Raw genomic sequence first — 14,299 nt, forward strand, 5'->3', positions numbered from 1 at the left:
AATCTCCTGATAGTAAGAGCTGTCTACCACTGGAGATATTCAGACCGAAGTTGGAGAGCTATCTGTCTGAAATGCATTGGTGATTGATCCTCTTGCACCAAGTAAGAGTTTAGAAGTATCTGCAATTGTAGTTGTACCTGCAACTATTTAATTAATGTTATGGTACAACTCTAGCAAAACAAAAAATTATATAATACCAGATAACTAAACAAGCCTACTTTTTTTTATCATCCCTCATTGATTTGATGAGCTGGCTTGACAAATTATTTCAAGTGAGAAGAGAATTTCAGATATTTTCTTGGGCTGTGGTGGTCTTACATTGAACAGTTACAAAGCGGCTAAATTGTGCATGAATATCTTTCTTTATGCAGTCATGGGGGTGGGGGATACCGCCTGACTTCCCATATTTTCATTATATCCCAAGAGAGGACATCATGAGGAAGATCCTTGGAGGGGGAGCATTGTTGATAGCAGTGTTTGGCCACTGCGAAGGACTGACCATTCAGCCTTGAAAAATCATTAGAATTTATCTTTTTTCCAGGGAAATCCAATTTTTTTTTTCCCAGGGAAATCATCCACCCAATCTCTTCTTACATATTTGGTGGAGAAATATGAAAGATCAATCACACCCAGCATTACTGTGTTATTTCCCACAATCATTAGAGCAACATTTTTTTTTTAACTGAGTCGCCTGATACAGCAGTGTGGGTGTCTGCGGGCGTAGAGAGCTTATATGAACCAAATTTTATCACCGCCAACCAATCGTGCAAAAACCTATCTCACCAAAAGGCATCTGATGCGAGCCTAAATGTCTTATTAACAATAAAATATGCTCTGCGCTGTCCCTCGGATGGCTTCCGATCTGTGAGTGAACGAAACGGAGCCCGAGACACCAGCTCTTCCAAGCCCTTACAGGATGCGCTTTGGGGAGATCATCACTTCTCTAGATTCCACCATCCGATGTACACACGCACGTAAAGCAATGATCTCCATAGGCACGCACCCAAAACAACCCTGTACCCGCCTTCCTCATACTCTGGGCACGCCTCGCGCTCTTCTTTGTGTACCGCCACTGATTTACTGTCGGAGGATAATTTACCATGCCGCTCCGCTTCCCTCCCTTTCCTCTCCTTTAAAGCCCCAGCACCACATCCCCTTTAAAACCCGGCTGGCTTGTCCTCTGTTAGAGCTCGCTCGCTCGCTCACTCGCGCGCGCGCGCTCTCTCTCTCTCCCTCCTTATGTCTAATTCGTCTCGCGCTGCCGCTGCCTTTGCCGCCGTTGTTATTCGCGTCTCCTCGGAGCCCGCGTGAGCTCTACAAGGGGCGAGCGCGAGGCTGTTCTCTCTGCCTCCGGCGCTGCCGTCGCCGCCAGGGAGCCGTTGCCATGGCGGGGGGGCTGGCTCGCGCTGCTCTCCGCGCCCTCCCCCCGCCCGTTGGGCTGGCGCTGCTGGCGCTGGTGCTCGGGGGCCAACGGGGGGCCCAAGGTGAGTGTCGGTGAGGTGGGAAAGGAGCCTGAAGCCAACATGGCGGCCAGTGCTTCGGCGCCGGGCTGGGCGTGGGAGGGTGGGGGAGCCCCCAGCCCCGAGCGGGAACCTTGGGGGCACCTTCCTCCAGGTGTGTGGGGTGGTGGTCTGCGGGAGCGTAAAGGTGCCGCCGCCATGGCTTCCTGGGCCTGTGGGCGGGTGAGAGGAGTCGACCGAGAGTCGGAGGGAATGAGGAAGTCGTCTCCCTTTTTCTTTCCCTCCGTCGGTATTCTACCCCCTTCCTGAAGCCTTTCCCCACAGGGTCGGTTGGGGTTGGGGGGGGTGTCCCATGCAGAGGTGCTCAGGACTGAGGTGCAGGGCCCTCGCGGGCTTGAGGTAGCGAGGTGCATGTAGGGAATAGGGAAGGTATGGCGGATAAAATGATGGAGGTGTGGGGGAGGAGAGGCTGGAGTTAAGGAGTATTCTGGTAAATGCGAGTGGCATAGAAAAATCTTGATTTGGCAAGACAACCATCAGAATGTGTGTGTGTGTGTGTGTGTGTGTGTGTGTGTTTGGCTTTTGTTTTATTTTGAAGCTGAAAGAGCGGTTTGCTTTGATCCTTTCGTAGTCTTCAGTTCTGTATCTGGGATGCTTTTGATGGGGTTGATGGAGGTCACATGGCCACGAAGCCAATGAGTCTCATTGTTTTCATGAACTGTTGCAGATCACATTTTGTAATTAGTTTTTTAAAAAACACCCAGAAACGGGTACCGTAGCGTTGAATTAATATCTATATGAAACTCAGTAAACAGAAACATGGTACTAGAAAGATGTATTAGATTTGAATTCTAAACCTTTTAAATCGGCTATAAGCCTGAGTTCACCCAAAAGCCTGTTAAGCCTAATGACTGAAGATTCTTCTTTGCTGTCTCAAAAGAAAATATCCTCAAATAAGCAAAATTTAATTTTGTGTTTGCAGACTTCTTTGCTAATATTTGTTTATATATGATATATTGTTTATAATATAAAATATATTTCAAAAGAAAAATGTAGGATATTGCCTTAGAGGACATACTATATATTAATAAAGCTTTTGATGAGATATCTATCGATACTTCCATTAGACAGCTGGAAAGCAAAATTAAGAAAAGTGAATGGCTAGAATTCTATTATAAAACGGCAGTCCTGTTTCTGATACGTTAAAAACCTGTGATGAATTTAGTCTGAGTGAGTTTTGCCATATGGTAACCTGCCTGACTGAATGCTTCAATATGTTCAAATTACTTGGTCAATTTGTAATGAGTTAGTCTATATTAGCCTTCAGTTCTTCTTTCTCCCTGATAGCATGGATGACCAAAATTATGATGAGTGCACATATAGTCATTTAAAGTAATTGTGTACAGTTAATCTGAATGGAAGATTATCTGAAATCTACCTAATATATGCTGCAATGTATTTTATTTTGGGGAAAGAGTGTATGAATCAAAGCATTTAACCAGTTTTCCAGTAACAAAAGTAAACATGATTTATATGTGGAGTATAGAAAATGAATGGGGAGAAAATACACTCTCATGGACATGCTGGAATTATCAAGGAAACTGAGGATGGAAGTTTCAGTCCAGGCAAAAAAAGACATGCTACCTCACACTGTGCAAAATGAGGAGCAGCAATTTGGATATGTTAATTCAAGGGGGGGGGGAGGTAAATAATTTTTGTTAGTCAGTGCGACTAACAGAAGATTTAAAACTGATGCCGCCTTTACAGTGTACTGAGAATATATAGGAATATTGCATTTATGCTTTATATGGGCATCTGACTGGGTGTTGTAGAAGTACACTTTTAAACCGAACCACTTTTGCATGCTTATGCTTAGGACTGGGGAAGGTCTGTTCCCCTACCAAACAGTGCATCTTCACAGCATTATTTTCACTTGGTCATTTACCCCATACCAAGGTGTGCACACACAAAAAAAGAAGCCCAGTTCAAAACGAAGTAACAAGAAGCAAAGAAAAACAGGTAAAATCAGTCACATGATTTTCACTTAGTGATTGCTTCATGAGGACTACCTCTTACAAAAAGAATAATGCCATTTTAAAAAATAAATAAATTTATATTATCTAAAATTGTTTAAAGACAATAAAATGTCAGTCTTGAATATGTTGGTTCTACCAAATTCAGTAACTGGGTTCATACATCATCCTAAAACATAGTTTAACATTTATTTTTTTCCATAGGTCACTGTTGACACATAGTACAAAGTCAAAATCAGACTTCTAATGTTATTTTTTAAATTGAAATCTGCTTTTCTTACAAATATGTCAAAATAACCAGCAGTTTTAAAAAAAATCAATAAAATCAGCAAGAGGGTCAGCCACAAATAGATTAGCTATATAACAGATACAAATTCAGTTAGTATTAGAATGTTTAGGATTTCATCCTGAAATGCTTTTTTAATATGGTAGCAGTTCTTGTGAGCTTGGTAAACAAATTAGCATTATGCTATCTTGTCTCTTAAAGATGAATTGCTAGCAATTTTTTTTTTGAAAAAAGCTAAAAGTTATAAGAATATATGATATAATAAATTCAGACTACAAGATATTCATAATAAGATTTTGGGGGTAGTGACAGTAGTCGTAACTATCTAACATGGAAGGTAAAGATTTTTTATTTTTTACTTTATAGTATTTAATTCCTTCAGTAGCTGCCTGCAAGAATGGCAGAGATAGTTAATGTTCTCTTTCTAAGGAGAACTAGAGCTAAGATACTCAATTGTTATAGATAGGATATCAAATAATTTTTAATTTTTAACTTTAATTACAGATAGGTGAATGAAAGTGAATTTTAGAAAATTATTGGTGCATTTATAGTTAAATAGCTGTCTATGAAAATCCTCATGCAGATGAAGAAGCTTTTGTCTTTGATATTTTAGACTCCTCTGAAAAGCTTATATTGATTTCCTTGTAATTTATGCTTGTTCAGAAAAATAAACAGGAATGGGGAAATTGACTTGATTATTCTTTGATGGCTTTGTTTTGGTAGATGATTACTATTTCCAGGAAATGCTGCTGCTTATTTTTATAATGTTTCTTGATAAAGTGTGCATGTGTTTCTGTAATGACCATGCAGGAGTGTAAACTATGCAAACAGAGTTTGATGTATTTATCAGTGAATGAGATCAAGGAAGGAACTAATTCTGCCAGTTACAGGTGATCAGGTATCAGTAAGTGAAAGTTATTTACAGGACATACAGCAAACAGCAAGAACTATGAAAGCTTATTCTTTCACTTGTCTGTTTACAGGCAGAATGTGCTTTTTGTTCCTTGCAGAGAAGGGCAGTTTTTAAACTTGTTCTGGTTGCCCTGGATATGTAAGGTTTTTTAAAAGTGTAAATTTAAATAATTTCAATGTACAAAATATAGTTCAGGTTGATGTTTCCTCAGTTTGATTTCACATGATGTTTCCTCATCATATGATTGAGGAAGCTATGATGAAAAATTACTCATTTCTTAAAGAAAAAAATAAAACTTAGTATATTGTAATCTTAGTAATTCTTAGAACATGGATGTATATAGCTCAGATTGGTTTTGAATACAACATAATTTATGCTTTATACCTTTCCAAGAAAGGTACCATTTAAATGGAGGCTAAGTGCACTGTCCCAAAAAGCATTGATACTTTAAAAACAACAATAATTCAGCTTGACAGGTAAAATTCTATTTCCCTGTTTCTGGCAACTGGGCAGTCTGTACACTATTGTGAATAAAGGCTTTGGTGGGAAACTGCTTTTGCAAGTGATCTCAGTTAAAACATCTTACAATATTCAGGGAGTGACAGTACAGAATTTGATTACCTTCTGCATAAATCAAGTGGGTTTATTATCAGCGTTGATTTTGAGTTCTTGCATGTCAAGAGGGCAGATAATAAAGGGGTACCTTCTATGAGACCAGCTAAAAGAAGCCTATTGAAAGGCAATGAAAACTGAGGTGACAGTCCTATAGTGATTCTGCTGGGATTAAGACGCAATAATATTAGACTCAAGAACAGCAATACCTGTTATTAAGCTTGGAATACTTGGTAAAATTTATTTTAAAGAAAATAATTTAATCATCCAAAAGATTACATACGTAATTGTGAATCAGACCATCCACAGATAAGACAATCCTCAGAATTTCAACTGAAATACCATGAAATATGTTTCATTCACATATAAACTGATCTTTGAATTTTTAACCACAATGACAGGCAGGAAACGTCAAACTATTACATTATCATTTACAAAATTGCATTTTTAGGCTGCGATGGGCTTTAAAAATCTGAACTATGGTCCGCAGATAAGACACCCTCATAATTTGGTTCACATTTTGGAATCTAATATTCTTGCTTATCCACAAATGTGTTAAGTGTAAGCAAAAAATTATTGGGGTTTTACTGTAGACAGAATATGTATAGAAAAGGAAGTAATGTTTTAACATTGTTCTGTGTTGTATTTTCTTCTGACTGATTTTGTGTGTGTGTGTATGCAGGAATCCTGTTTCTACTGATTTTAGATTCCAATAGATGCTTTTCAGTTTAAAAAATAAGATGAAGAATGCTGTGTGAAACTTTGCAGATTATAAAGCTACATTAATCTGTTTGTACATTGGCTTTAAGTTTAAAAGGGGGAAATCTAAAAGTTATTTTAAGATAAGGGATTAATGTAATTCACACTATTAGCTCTGAAAGCTAACAGGTGCATATAACTCTACAATTCAGAAGTATTCAGAACATTCAGAATCCAGATTGAAAGGATATGCTTTTGCTTTTCATGTCCCACTCTTCACAGTTCTGTCTTTATAGATATTGGGTACTGCTAAGTTAATTTCATCCTTCATATTTATAAGCTTTAATCACAGAATGTTTTAAGTCTCTAATATAAATGCTGAGTGGGCTGCATTTAACTTGACTTCCTCTCATGAGCTTTTATTGGAGATTTGCTGCCAGATGCAGTTAATAGCTTAGAATGTTGCTTAAATATTAACAGGCAAATATTTAAAGAACAGCTAAAATACAAAAGTAATATTCCAGTAGACAAATTATGTAGACTTAAAATGAAGATGCCTGGAGTTATTCAAATGAATAGATATGTTGTAGCAAGCTGTGGTTCACTTGTTTCACATAGTTACACAAGTCTAATTAGGAGGGGATGTGATTAGGAAGGGATGTGAGGGTGGAGGTCTGTGAAGAGGAGCTGAAAAGATGGATGTACCTGCTCTTAAATGAAACCTATTTCTGTTTATTTGAGCCTGCAGGAGTCATTTTAAAGACCCCTAAAGATGCAATCTTATATCAAGTAATTGTGGGTAAGCCCTTTTAAACACACTGGTACTTTATTCTCAGATGTATTTGCCTTTATCTAGAATTAGAAAGCAGAAGATGTGTACTCTGGTTGACACCAACTTGTAGTATTTATTTAAATTTGTTCTAGTTCCCAGTCATAGTAACATTACTAAATCTTGGACGTGGAAGAATATGAAGGTTTTTAAGGTCCTCTTGCCATCTGAAGCTTAATACTTGGCAACCAGAAAAAGAATGCATTCTGTCACAACTAAATTCCACTCCTGAAAAAGGCTTATTAGGCAGCAGAGTGGATAAAAATCAATGATTTTTTTAAAAAAATAAAAAAAATCAGATTTTTTTTTATTTAAATCGGATTTTTTTATTTTTATTTTTATCAAATTTATTTTAATAAAAAACTTTTGGGGTAAAAATCTATCGTAAGATAGTTTTCTATTTAAGATACATAAATAATTTAGTTTATTCAGCATGAAATGGAGCTTAGTTATGTAGCATGAGGCTGTATATTCTGCAACACTGGGACTATCGGTGAGTCAACAGTGGGTCAAAGGAGTAGCAGAGATGACAGTTGCTCTTTAAAAATTATGATTTAAATCGAGTTGATTTAAATCAAGCCTTTTTACTAGTGATTTAAATCATGATTTAAATTGTGATTTAAATCAACTCGATTTAAATCAAATCCACTGTTAGGCAGCAATATGTTTGGCATTGTGAAGGATATTTTATCCAGGTATTCCACAGTGCCTTGTAGTTGATTTTAGTCATGTGATGATTTAATTTTAAACTATTGATTTCTTTTGAGTACTTTTGCTGAATATTTTTTTACTGAAGTTTACCGTATTTAAAATAACATATGGTATTTTAAAATTAATGCAACTCAGACACTTTTTTTTACTGGACAGATGGTTTTAAATGTATCAACAAAAGGCACTTGTTTTGTTTATTAAAAAAAATAAAGAGAAAAAGGTGAGAATGGCCTTTATTTCCCCACCCAAATTTGTGTCATAACAAGTTGGTGTTCTGTCTGTGATTAAAGTACAGTGTAAGTTCATTTCAGCAAAAATGCATACCTTGTAGATCTCTTGTACAAGAACAAAGCTTTCATTCTGAGGCTCTGAAGCTTAATGTTAAGCTTGTTTAAACAGCTTCTTCAGGGGTTGGGTCTGACTTGCAGCAGAATGTCAGACATAAGCATGCCAAACAGATATAAATACAATTCACAACAAGCTTGTCTTGCACCTTTTTTCCAGTGCATCTTATCAGAGGTGTAGATAAAGATCTTAATCAGTGAGCTCTCCTTATGGTATCCAATGAGAAAATTTCTTTTATTTAATTATATTAGATTATATACTGAGGATCTCTACCTCCACCCTCTATTTAACTGCTAGAAAAAAGTATTTTTTGAATTTTGCATTTATGTAGGGTTTTTTTTTAATGTTGGACTTGCTCAGACAAACTCAGCTACAGTCTGAATCATTTTGTTAAAAAATATATATACTTGCCTCATACATGGCTGTTGATTTATGAACGTTCTCCAAGCTGAAATAATTGGGAGTTTGATTTTAATGATGCAAAAAGATTCATTCTCAGTTACTACGTAGAACTTGAAATGCCAGAATTGTCCCAATGCTTTTTTAACTGGTATTTGCTGGTCATCACTTCTTCCCTGGAAGGGTTGAAACTGATTTAGCTGATTGTTTCTTGTACTGCCAGTATAAGATGTTGTAGACAAAGGAAGAAATCTCATTACATTGCCAGTTTGGGATATTTATTATTTAGCATTTCTTAAATTCCTAAGGTTGTTGTACAGAAATTAAAAGATAAGATGGTATCTGTCCACAGCTTCAGATTCTAATAGACATAGAGCAGAAGGAAGGAGATGATTTTTTTTTTTGGAGCAACCACTTCTTCACGGATCATTCTTCCTGGGTGACAGATGGTGCTTTTATTATCCTTACCAGTGCTTCTTACCAGCGGAGAAGTCCAATTCATGCACTTATCTTCTGTGGAGGCTTAACATTTTGCTTTCTGTTAAAAATCCAGATACATTATGGTAGACAAATATACTTCAAAAATAGTTTTGGAATACACAGCAAACTTTCCATTCTATGGTTCATTCTATGCATGTTAATTATTGGATTTCCAGAAACCACATTTTTTTGTGTGTGTCTTGGGCTTTCTATTGTTTCACATTAGTCTACCTTATTTCTTGATTTATTTTCAAATGTGAATATTTTTTCACACATTCACATTTTATATATAATTTAAAAAAAAAATTTAGGAAATTTTTTTTTTAAAAAAAATTGATTTATATGCCACCCTTCTCCGGAGACTCAGGGCGGTTTACAATGCGTTAAGCAATAGCCTTCATACTTTTGTATATTTATACAAAGTCAGCTTATTGCCCCCACAAATGGTCCTCATTTCACCTACCTTAGAAAGGATGGAAGGCTGAGTCAACCTTGAGCCTGGTGAGATTCGAACTTACAGTAATTGCAGACTGCTGGTGTTAATCACAATGCTTCTAGTCTGCTCAGCCACCAGGCCCTTAAAAATTCTTAATCTCTTTTCTAAAATATTTCTAAAATTTGTTAAGCCGACCAAGCAGTATTGAAGCTGATAATTTTTTTGTAATGAAATTTGCAGAATTATCCATAATCTACTAAAAGATACTTTCAAGTCTAATTTGATTCTTAATGATTGAGTCCATGCAGTTCTTGGAAGTGTTTTGTAAGTGATTTGTCATTATTTTATTCCAGTCAATATGTTTTTCAAATTACCAAACAACTTTACAAGACGTCTGATCCAAGTATAGCCAGCATTGTTTGACTTCTGAGATTTACTATGGTTAATTAGATTGTGTCATTTGCCAATAGCAAAATATGGCTGGAGAGTCAATTTGGAATATTGGTTAAGGCATCAGTCTAGAAACCAGGAGACCATAAGTTAGGCACAAATCCAACTGGGTGACCTTGGCCAGTCACTTTGTCTCAGCCCATGAAGGACGCAGTGGCAAATCACTTCCGAAAAAACTTGGCAAGAAACTGCAGGGACTGTCCAGGCAGTTTCCAAGAATTGGACACAATTAAATACCATTTTATTATAAAAATGGTTCAGTTGGGAAGATATAAGATAAAGAATTCTATGTTTTTGAACTAGAGAGATCACATAGCCCATCCATACAAAAATGAACTGTGAACTATGATCTGAGTTAATAACGTAGAGAGCACCATTTTCATTGTGTTGACCTAGTAAAATACAATGAATTCAAAATGCTAGGGAAAGAAAATCTTTATAGCTGTGCTTTGGATTCTTGAATTAGCCTTCTGTATATTTAACATATGTCTCACACCTTAAAAATTGTTCTGGTGCAAAGCGATGTGAGTTTAAAGTTGTTGCATCTCACCTTTACAATGCAAGTTACTTCTAAACCTTCTTGCAATACTGTATTGCTGTTCATTTATTTTACCAAATACTGTATGCCACAATAATCAGGGATTCTTAGCAGCTCACAAATACAATTCCTAAAATACAAGATAATAATAAAAGGAATACAACATAACTAATAAAAGCTCACTTAAATCCAAACAACAAAGCAATCAGTTCCAATATATCATCCTTTATGTACCAAAGATGCAACAAAACCTCTGTCTTAACTGCTTCCCCAAAGATAAAAATAGAGGAGATTAGACTAAATTTGAGGGGCTATGTGTTCCATAAGGCTTGTTTCTGAACCTACTGTAATTCTCCACCTTCATATGAGGGGGGAATCCTCAACAAATCAAACAGGATTATGTGTGTTGCAAAAGGAAGGACAGACTGGAAGCCAAATAGAGCATATAAGTCATGTGATAGCTGATGCTTATCATCTGCTGCCTACTGTATAGGTATCACCCAGATTAAATCATCTGCTAATATATTTTGAGGATAAGCAGCCTGTTTATGTTTCTGAAATTCAGTTTGAACTTCTTTTATCCCATCCAGTCCCTCACTCCTCCAAATGCCAAGTTGGAACCTCCACTACATCTCTTTGGAGATATTTAACAGGATATCATCAGCATATTGATGATGCTTTACTCCAAATTAATAAGATGATAACTCCCAACACTTTCTTACAGATGTCTAATAGGATAAGAAGAAGGACCAAGCTTTGAGATCCTCCACACACATGAATGGCCAGTAACTTAACTTCTCATTCCATCTCATCCCCACCTCCATTACTTACAACAACCTCCTGCTTAGGAAAGAACAAAACCATAATACAGTGCCTCTAACATCCAATCCTCAGTAGATTGGAATAAGCAATCCAGAATAGCATGATCAGTGGTATATAAATGCCACAGAAAGCCTGGTAGGATCAAAGGCTCACATTTGCTCTGGTCAGATTCTACTCCGGATCCTCACAAGAGTGGCCCATACAGTTTCCCTCCCTTGCCTAGATCTGCAACCAGACAGGAAGGTATCTAAATAATCTACTTCATTCGGGATCCTCTAAATCTGACACTCTATCATCATCTTCACAACATTCCCCCCAAAAGAATTGATTGGGACCAAGCAGAAGTAGTTCAATGCAGCTGAACCATCAGAATCGTACCATTGGAAGGCAGCTGGCATTGATATGTAGATAGTTGTCAATTTACTACTAGTTAGAACTGGCAACTTGGTTGTTGAGTAAAGCAGTCATTCAATGACATGTCTACATGATGGTCTCACACAATAACCACAACCCTGGCTCTCCTGGTTGCAGTCATTAAGTGGATGGAGGAAAAGAGCTGACTGCCAAACAAGGGCAGACAGTCCCCCTCTGTGTATGGAAGAGAATTTCAGCAGGGGCAGAGGGGAGAGGTAGTCCTGTGCTGGGCTGGAGAAAGGAGGCTCAGATTTTTGTGATCTTTGCAAGGATTGTAGAGATTTGAGCTTTAACTCCAGCCTAGCACAGGAGTTATTCTTCCCTCCCTGTGCATAAATAAGAGAACACTTGTGGGGTGCAGGAGCAAAAGTTGGGTTTTTGGGATCCCCGCTTTGTTTTCTCCAGCTCAGCATAGAAGTTCCTCTCTTCTACACGCACAAGGGAATTCCTGCACTGGGCTGGAGAAATAAAGCTTAGATCTTCGTGTTCCACTTAAACTTATTTTAAGATTAATTTCTTAGTTAATATAGAGTCAGCATAATGTTATGGCCAAATGAGAGGAAAACTGCTCAAAAACATACTCCTTATCTTAACAAAAATTTGGGGGAAATGCCTACTGTGTTTTATCCAGTTTCTTTGTATTTTCGATAAGCTTTTGACAGACTTATTGTCAGAAATACATTAGCTTAATAACCCATTACACCCCAAACCTTAAATGGACTATCTGATTCTTTTTCACAAAAAAATAACATTTCTCCTTTATTGTGGTTGGAATGCATACCATCTCTCTATCTTGGAACACTAAATTCTATTTATTCAGTTCCTTTTTTCCCCAGTCCCCAAATAGAAAAGATATCTGCCTATAGCAGACAGCAAGGATGATGTATTAACCTATGTTTATTTTTTGTAAGCTATTTCTTATAGGAAACCATGTTTAACTTTTTTCTTTAGTTTGTAGATTGTCTTACATAGACAAAAATCCACATTTAATGAATGATATATTTGCTATCTGATAATGCAGTCACTTTCCTGCAGCATATTAAAGCTATATGAGGCAGAAACAAAGTTGGAGGTGTAAAGATGAGATTATTCTAATAATAATCACAGTAGCCAATAATTACTTGTGTTGATGGCTAATTTTGTGCAAAGATCCCATGATTTATCAAGGGTCTATGGTACTACACTAAAGCTTTTGCTATAGTGGTAATATTGAGAACTACATTTCTTGGTACCACTGCTTCTTGTAGTATCTAGAATATTTCCTTTCAATTGTTTTTCCAAAAAACACTTAACTTGGCAAATATGTTTATTGCTTCAAATCATGTGATGACTCTCTTTTATTATTGTTTTGATGTTATAAGAATGTGTCTGTTTCAGTATATATAAAGGCAAATTGTAGAAGGCACACCAGTGTTCATAAAGAAGCAATGAACTAGTACTTCATAGCTGCAGATGTTCACAGGGTGTGTTTACAATTCATGAAAGTATATAGAAGACCATAATAAACTCTATTGAGGTTGAGTTGTGAAGAGATATGATGTAATCCTGTGATGTTCTTGATTTATAGCACTTTATTGTTGGAATGGGAAACCATTTTTTTCCTTTGTTTAGATAAATCTAACTTTTTGCATTAAGCTGTCCAACAGGTATGTACATGCTCTTTATTCCTTCTGGGAAACAGAATCTGCTGACTATTGTAGAAAGTATGTTATGTTTCTTAGGTTCACACACCTTTTTCCTCGACATTACTAAATTTATCTTCACTGCTTAGATTTAGCTTGACTGTTTTTTCCGTATACCTTGACAGAGAAATGTTTTTTGTTTAAAAGGTGAAATTCAATAGCTGCTTTGTGTTTGATTAAAAAACAGAATGTAGTTGTTTTCCAGTGACATAGCAAGTGGATATTGACTTGTAGAAAGCAAGTGACATTTCACAACATTTGAACTGAAATTATGTGCAGTGTTGGCAAATATTTGTTCCCAAGCCTGATTTTTCTGGCATTCAATCATTGGCAGAGGGGGAATTAATTATTGCTGTGCATATTAATCTTTTCTGCAAAAATTTTCTTCTCCTGCCATTAAGTAGTGTTATACCAGTCAGATTCATTTTCTATTTTGGAGGAAAGCTGGAAGTTATCACAATATCTAGGAGCAATATCGTTTAGGTGGGAGAACTGAATATAGAAAGACCAAGCAATTCTTACAATTCTCCTGTAAAATTCCTCCTCTTCTCCATAACTTATTAGCAATTCTTCCTCCCTCACACATAGGTTTATATTATGAGGGAGAGATAATGGTACCAATTTTTCCAATATAGTTCTCCCTTTATATGAGATTTTGTAAAAGAGGATTAGCATAGTTTAAGTTATAATTGCTGGTGTTTTGCTTGTAAGCTAGCACTCAACTTACAACTACAATTGAGCCCAACATTTTGTTGCTAAATGAAACACTTAAGTGAATTTTGTCTCATTTTACGATCTTTCTTGCCACAGTTGTTAAGTGAATCTGTGCAATTGTTAAGTTTAGTATCATGTTTATTAAGTGAATGTGGCTTCCCCATTGACTTTGCTTGTCAAAAGGTCACAAAAGGGGATCACATGACCCTGAGATACTGCAGCCTTCATAAATATGCATGTTGCCAAACATCTGAATTTTGATCATGTGACCATGGAGATGCTGCAACGGTTGTAAGTGTGAAAAATGGTCATAAGTCACTTTTTACAGTGCTGCTGTAACTTTGAATGGTCACTAAATGAACTGTTGTAAGTTGAGGACTACCTGTAGCATTTTTCTTTGTTTTTTTTTGTGTCCTCCAGTCATTGTTGCCTCCTGGACAAATATCTGCAGTTTTCTTGGCAAGGTTTTTCTGGAA

General features: G+C 36.7%; 1 protein-coding gene across 1 annotated transcript in view; it reads left to right on the top strand.

Moving 5' to 3' along the window:
• Nucleotides 1-1,438: 1,438 nt before the first annotated feature.
• The window catches only part of ACVR1B (activin A receptor type 1B), a 35,184-nt gene continuing 22,323 nt past the window's right edge, over nucleotides 1,439-14,299 (top strand). The window contains exon 1 of the mRNA XM_070934859.1: nucleotides 1,439-1,484. The gene's annotated coding sequence lies outside the window, so the exon portion shown is untranslated. The remainder of the gene's footprint in view (nucleotides 1,485-14,299) is intronic.

This window comes from Pituophis catenifer, unplaced genomic scaffold, assembly GCF_029215685.1.
Source record: "Pituophis catenifer annectens isolate HBS135680 unplaced genomic scaffold, rPitCat1.0.hap2 SCAF_2, whole genome shotgun sequence".
Taxonomy (NCBI): Eukaryota; Metazoa; Chordata; class Lepidosauria; order Squamata; family Colubridae; genus Pituophis; species Pituophis catenifer.